This window comes from Zea mays, chromosome 10, assembly GCF_902167145.1.
Source record: "Zea mays cultivar B73 chromosome 10, Zm-B73-REFERENCE-NAM-5.0, whole genome shotgun sequence".
Lineage (NCBI taxonomy): Eukaryota > Viridiplantae > Streptophyta > Magnoliopsida > Poales > Poaceae > Zea > Zea mays.
In genome coordinates, this window is record NC_050105.1 from 19,580,913 (window position 1) to 19,588,834 (window position 7,922).

At 36.7% G+C, this 7,922-nt stretch overlaps 1 long non-coding RNA gene across 1 annotated transcript; it reads left to right on the forward strand.

The window, feature by feature from the left end:
- The first annotated feature begins 569 nt into the window (after positions 1 to 569).
- On the forward strand, positions 570 to 1,154 carry LOC103640922 (uncharacterized). Its single transcript, XR_002265735.2, has 4 exons — positions 570 to 644; positions 726 to 782; positions 873 to 979; positions 1,089 to 1,154. It is a non-coding gene; the product is annotated as an uncharacterized lncRNA (long non-coding RNA).
- The last annotated feature ends 6,768 nt before the right edge of the window (positions 1,155 to 7,922 follow it).

Genomic DNA, 7,922 nt, shown 5'->3' on the forward strand with positions numbered 1-7,922 from the left:
ACTTGCGAGTTGCGATGGGCGTTCATGAACACACCTTGTCATTGGAAAACACGCAGGACTATGAATTTTTGTATTGCTCTGTGCTCTAGGTTGTATCCTTTTTAATGCAATCTAGGTATGTATCCTTATCTTTTGTTAACCAAATGACCAGCTTGCTTTAACCTATAACGAAATATGGTATCTATTCTTGACAGAAATCTGGTGGGAATTAAATATGGTGTTTTCACCCTCATATATTGTGATTTTCCCATTTTATGGTTATTTAACTATTTTAAAACTTCATATGCTCCTTGCAGTGATTGGATAATTTCCACAAACTGGCTAAAAGAAAGTGTCCGAGAAGGGCTCACCTCCAGCTCCATCTCCTCTGTTGCCTCCTCGCGCTCTGCAGCGGCGTCTCGATCCCCGAGGTCATCGCCTTCTTCAACCACATTGCCCCTTCCATTGCTAATTATCTCCCTGTTAGTGAAACTGAAGAGATTTCTATCAGAATCCTATGTGCTTCTGAGCTCATTGGTTTAGTTATTGGGAAAAGTGGGGCTAATGTTAGGCGGGTAGAGTAGCAAACTGGTGCTCGCATTAAAGTTCAAGAGATTGACAAAGATGCTTCTGGAGAAAGGCTGGTCATTGTTTCATCTAACGAGGTAACAATGCAGCTGGTTTCGAGTTGCCAACCACTTTCTTGCACCAATACTCACAATTTTATCTCCTTCTCATTCATCCAGATACCAACTGAACCAATATCCCCAACAATTGAGGCACTCATTTTGCTCCATGATAAAGTAAGTGCACCCTCTGAGAAACACCATTCAAGTACAACTGTACAAGGCTTGTTGTACCATCAAACAAAGTTGGTTGTATTCTTGGGGAAGGTGGGCAGGTGATTACTGAAATGAGAAGACGAACTGGGGATGAAATTCGAGTTTACTCGAAGGCAGATAAACCAAAATACTTGTCTTTTGGTGATGAACTTGTGCAGGTGACTTAATATTTGCTAACAGCATCAACATATTTCTATATGTTTTTATTATCTAGACCATTTATTTGTTAACTTTTGTTATACCTGTATATTTGTTCCAAGCTTTCAGGTTGCAGGGCCTCCAGCTATTGCAAGAGGAGCCCTCACAGAGATTGCTTCAAGGCTTAGAACTAGGACTTTGACTGCCAATAATCCTCCACCTTTTGCCCCTTCCGATGATCCTCCTGGTATTCTGAACACAGTGTATATGAATATTCTGCTCGCCTCTCCTCTCCTAAAGGCCATTTTAAAGGACGCGACTGCAGTATAGTCATGCTTCACTTTAACCTTAACTATCTGAATTTATACTGCCTAGGCTGGGAAAAAAAGGCATGGGTATTTATTTGTGAAGTTGTGACTATCTGACCATTCCAAGTAGTTGTTTACCTGAGAAAATCTTGGATGAGGACAACTGTGTTTTATGTACTAATAATAGCGAGCAAACTCTGTTATCGTTAAAGTCACTATTTGTTGTACTTTGCTATTGTTCTCCAACCGTTTATTTAAAAGCATTCTTTTTTTAGCACCTATACATACCATTGTTCTCCTGACAATATGTCTTGATGTCTAACAGTAAATCTGTTTATTTCTTTAACTAGATTTGAATTTTCTATATGACTTCCTTTTTTGCAGGCACAAGTGGTCTTTGGAATGGTGGAAACACCAAAAACTATATGTAAACTAATTTCTTGATCTTCTCTTAACATAAATATCTGGCCTGCTAATCAACAATATAATTTTTTTGTCACATGCCTTCTGTTCTACAGACACAGGCTTTGGACATGGTCCAACCCATAGCAGTGCCAACAGCACCTTCCTCAGTCAAAACTACTGCACCAGATCATGTCAGCTTGCCCCCGCCCCCATTACCTGCTAACCAGCAGAGTGTTGCTCAACTTTCTGCCCCGTTTCTACTCCTCTTGACCGGCATTAATTTGGCGCTACTATCTACCTTGATTTACTAGCAAGACATTAACCTTTGTATTAATTTTGGAACTGGGTAATGTGAATTTGGGTGTCAAAATTCAGATTCTGAAGTTGCTCATTTCCTGGAAACAATATTTGTTTATTTTTATTTTTTTAATTATCACAACCACTATGATCTACTCCCTCTGTTACAGAGTTTAAGATGTTTTTTCCTTAAGTCAAACTATGTATTACCAGAAAACTAAGCAAATTGGCAATCAAACTAACTAATTAGTGAGGGGTAAGTTAGTCTAATTGCCAGACTCCTTATTTGGTTCTAAAATTGCATGGATGCCTTGTATTTCAGGATGCATGGAGTGTTTTTTTGTTGTAGTTATCTATTCTATCTGATAGCTACTTGTGCCATTCTCTCAAAAGGAACAACGTTTCTTTCTATAATAGAGAATATGATGAGCGTTTTACTATTGGAACTTCATATGCTACCTTTTTCAGTGTCATTTCTATCTTTGCATATTTTCAAATTACATGTCATCCTACAGTAGCGGATGCTTCATCATAACTGATCAGTTAAGTTATCTAAAACAAGTAGCTAAATATAATTAGTAGTAAAAATTACAGATTTAAGGGTTTAGAAGTAACATGTATTTGGTGTTAGTGTTAGTTTTTTACACATGTGAAAGCTATTTGCTTGAGTACATAGATCTCTGCAGATGATAAAATAATACTAGGCTTGATAGTATTGTCCATCATTTGCTTCAGTACATAAATAATACTAGGGTTTATAGGCGTGATTGGTGCAAGGTGATTCTTCTCTGCGACGGCAACACCACCAGCTCCTAGGAGGTGTTGCGGCTCCTCTGCAACTGCACATATCTTGGTTAGCTGAGGTTGATAGATGGTGTGGTGTTCACCATGAAGAGCCTACAAGGAGCTCAAGATCTTGTAAAAGGTAAGTCCCCCTTTTTCTTCACCAACTCTGACGTATCCATACTCTTCAAATGTGCAACTTAATCAATCATTCAGATGATAGATACTATATTTAAGATGTCACTCTGTGGGCTAAAAAGCTTCGAACCACTGATTAGAAAACAGTAATCCCTCCAGTCTAAGTACTTATCACCATTCACTTTCTGTGTTCTTCAAGTTCTAACTCTGACCATTATTTTTTTCTTATAATAGTATGAGTTATAATCTCTAATACACATGGTATTATGCAGATAGCTTTCAAGAAAAAATACACATATGGTTTTTATGTTGCCAAACTAAATATTCTGATCAGCCTCCAGTCTAAGTACTTGTCACCTTTCACTTTCTGTGTTCTTCAAGTTCTAACTTTGACCATTATTTTTTTCTTATAGTAGTATGAGTTATAATCTCTAATACACATGGTATTATGAAGATAGCTTTCAAGAAAAATACACATATGGTTTTTATGTTGCCAAACTAAATATTCTGAAAACTATTGGCAACATAAAATTTAATAGTTTGACCATATTTTGGCAAAAGCCTCAAGTATTTGTAACTGGAGGAAGTTGTATCTAGCTAGAAAGATGAAATTGGGGATGAGCACTTGTACTCCAAATTTACTGAGCTTGCTGGGCGTAACTCAAGCAAGTAGCAGTAACACTTCTTACAAAAAAATAAATAGCGAATTTATTTTCTTTTTTTAACACAATAGTTAAAATATATATTCTGCAACACATAGGTAGCAGTAACACTCTTCTTATGTCCCAAACATATGGGATAGTGAGGTCAGGCGGTACCAAATAGTGATAACGGCTCTGCATTTCTACATTGGGAAATTCAAATTGAATTATTGTACATGACTACATGTTTCGAGTACAAGAGGTCTAGGTTGTCAACGAATCGAAGGACTGAATCGTACGTATGCTGGTGTACAATATGATACTACAGTTAGAGGTGATCATTCTTTTTGTATCTCAAGCTCGTCTATCAAAATGATTGATTGTGAAACTAAGACGACGAAATATTTACCATTGTAATTTACATAAGATGATTGTTTAACAGAATTCCTTACATATGAGATTGCGCCATCGTTAAGTAATACCCTTCTATTATCATAATGAATGTCACTTGACAACATTCTCTTTTAGTCGCCTGTACAGTGCAGTACACTGTACATGGATCTTTGCTTCAGTACACTGTACATAGATCTTTGCTTCAGTACACTGTACTGTTGGCTGCTAAATTGTGGCTATTTTTGTCCAATTTCATGGCCAAATTTTGGTGACGCTTTGTCATTCTTCGAACATATACTTCATAATGTATCTGCAATTCAGATTTCTAAAGCATTGTGTGTGGCACAAAACTGCATGGATATAATTCAGTTACTATCTGCATTTGTTGCTCCATTCAGAAAATTAGGTATGTTGGCCTACTCATAATTGCCATCGCAACATATTCCTTGGTAAAACTCTCATCTTGATTGGTTTGGAGTTGTGTTATGTGTATTTGTAAAATTCTCATCTTAATTGTCACTGCCAGATAGTGTATTTTAAGTTATGTTGTGTAGATTTACTTGAGTTATTAACTGCGCTCAGAACTACCTCCTGTTATGGCAAACTTCTGTCTTCCTGGAGTGCTGGATATTAGAACCACCATGATAACTCATTTCTTCTTAGAGCCATGTCTTATTACTATGGATGCACATACTTGTGTTTGGGTCTTCTGAAGGTATCCTTTTCTTTTCATTGAAGTTGTTGAATTGAGAAAAGGTTGTTGCTAGATTTTAACTCCGAGATTCATGGCATATAAAATTCAGTGTCCTTTTGTACTCACCTCAGGCAACTATTTTATTCGTCGTAGTGGGATGTCAACATTACTGCTTTTGCAGTCATAGAGGGACCTTTATGATGTAAGCTACAAACACGACTACTTATTGTTTTAAGGCAACGACTGCTATGCAAGCAGTCCTTTGCAAGCGTGCAAGTGTACAAATAGATTTTACTTATAATGTGTTGCATAATAGGACTAAGCTTTAGGGGCGTGCTTTTGTACCAACGGTAGTAATTGGTTAGTATTTGATGATCTTCATGAGAAATATGACATCATTATATTGTTGTATTTGGTAGCACCTGATGCAATTTTTTTGAATTGGCCAAGTAGCGTGGTCTCGTGCCCATAATAGAATAGTGACACTTAGTTGATGTTTTGTTATTCTTTTTCAGATGTGAAGACCAAGTAGGAGAACAACTCATGGGGCGTAAGCAGATTTTCTAGAAGAGGAGAGCAGCACTTGATGACTTCGATAGGTTCAAAGTCATGCTGGCAAAGGTCGAGGTCAAGAACCTCGCTATCAAATGTTTAGTTCGTGTTGGCACTGTTTATATTGCTCCCTCACACCTTTTTCTTTATGTAAACAGAGGGGTGGTGCTATCAGGCAAGAGCTCGCAAAGTTGAAGAAGGCACCCATGGCTTAATGGTTATCTTTTAGTGGATGTCATGTTAGAGTTTTTGGTTCTAAGTTGGATCAGCAATTCGATTGAGTGTCGATAAAGACAGAAGTACTAATATGTTCCCTGTGAATACATTTCAAACTTTATCAAGCATGGGTGTGCTCTAGATATTTTATCGTGAATGATATATAATATATAAGGTAGCTTGCGTCAAATGCGTGATCTGTACCATTTTTGTTTTGTTTAAACATTGGCATAATCTATTTTGCGATATTGTCAAGGTTGATATATTTTTTGGGATTATAACACGTGCAAATGTAGCTATTTGTGTGAGAAGATGTGTGATCGACTCTTTTTTTTATATAGATAGCATTGAGATCAACTGTTTGTATATATCTTGTCATAACATTTTTACTTCGTAGCAACGCACGAGCGTTCACCTATTTGTATATAAGTTATCATGATATTTATAAGTTACTGTTGCAACGCACGGGCACTCACCTAGTACCATAAGATGGCTAGGGTTGTGAATACCCATTTGTAGTCGATGAATTTGTGTAGTTTTCTAGCATCAACATCATACAATGGGAAATTTGGAACGGTGGATTTTTCAAATGCACGCACTATTTTTGTATAATCTTCTTGCATACCCCCTATTATTTTTTTCAATTGCTCTCGTTGTTCATCTACATAAATTCTAAGAGATTGAATGTCGTCTGTCTTACTTACATTGGAGGCATGTGCAGTGGGTAGAAGAGATGACAGGTCACAATCCCTGTGTTGGACTATATTCTGATGTCGGTCCACCTTGAAATTGGCTAGGTACTTCGCCTCGGCCTCCTCGATCAGTTATCTTTTGTACTCCTCGAACTATTGTTGATCTTCAGCCGACAAGTTCTCCATAGCCGGCTTCATGATGTTGCTTGGTGAGATATCAGAGTGATCCTTTGAACCGGCCATCTATGGCTGATCTTTGCTATGTCACACCTCTTTTCCCCAAAAATTCATATACAACTCACATGTGCACATTACAACAACAAACAATTCATATATACATAATCAGTCACATACATACACATCTCATAACATACATATTATCATATTCAACATTTCATCAACTATATAGCAACAGAATCAATATACCAAGCAAACGCATATAACTCCAAGTTTTATCCATTCAAACATTATAGCATTACAGTTATCAACCTTCAAATATCCAATACAAGTGATAACAAGTCTCAACATAAAAAAGAAAAGACTATGGCCACCGAGGGTTATTGTAGTTGTGCTTGCTACCGCCGGATGTTGATGTGAATATGTTGTTTATAAAGTCGGTAGGCGGTAGACGAAACGTCCTACAATAAAGAACAAAGTCCACAAGAAAACAAACTAGAAGCTATAGCCTTGTATGTAACCAAATGGATATAGTTATTGTTATTTAACAAAATAACCCTGTCTCTATTTGGCGTTGCCCCTATTGGAGGGGTTTGATAGACATTTGGCACATTAACTCCAGGTCCCTACATCATATAAGTTGAAATGGATTAAATTGGTATGATTGAGTATATATTCAACTAAAACACAACAAGTATGGTTTAACTAACTAAATTTGTAAAATCGAGCTATAATTTACTAAGTTCACCTAGATTGACTAAATGTATCTAGAATATAAGTTCACCTAGATTGACTAAATGTATCTAGAATCTACTAAGTTCATCTAGGTTAACTAAATGTATCTAGAATCTACTAAGTTCACCTAGATTAACTAAATGTATCTAGAATCCAATAAGTTCACCTAGATTGCCTAAATGTATTGAGAATTGGCTAAGTTCACCTAGATTGACTAAATGTATCTAGAATTGAATAAATTAAAAACAATTTAAGAAAGTATAATCAACCTAAGGTCCAGAAGGACCCGGAGGATGGAAATGAGAAAACGTAAGCAATGATGGCGGCTGCCACTTTGGCAAGGCATATGGCACAACAGGCTGCTGCTAAAACACTGATTGCAAATACAACATTTCAACACAATTAAATACAATAAATACTAAATATTGTAAAATTAAACTTATTACATTAATCCAATGTTATTGTTGGGCGTTGTAGTTAGCCATGTACTCTTGCTGATGTGCTTGTACTCGAGCAAAGTACTCCAGTTGTTGCCTCAAGTACTCTTGTTGTGCCCTTAGTTGGTCCTATAGATTTTCAATGACAAGGTCCTGCTCCGTGCGCCACTATCAGCTACTTTCAACTAATAGTGAGTTGAAGTGTCGGATGGCTACAAATCACAACTAGATCTTTTTGAGTATTACCATTGTCCTTTGATTTCTCCATTTCCATGCAAGTGCTTATGGTGCCTTCTGTAACATTACATTCCTGACCCATAACATCAATATTGTGCATTAGAATCAACACCTTAGCATATGGTAGTTTCCATATTCCATATATTTGAGTCCAATTATGCTCCACTCTAAATCCTACATACACATTCTCTTTTTTTATTTATGATCAATTTATTCAGATTATCTACAATCTCTTCCCTACTTAGCATTTCAGTGGTC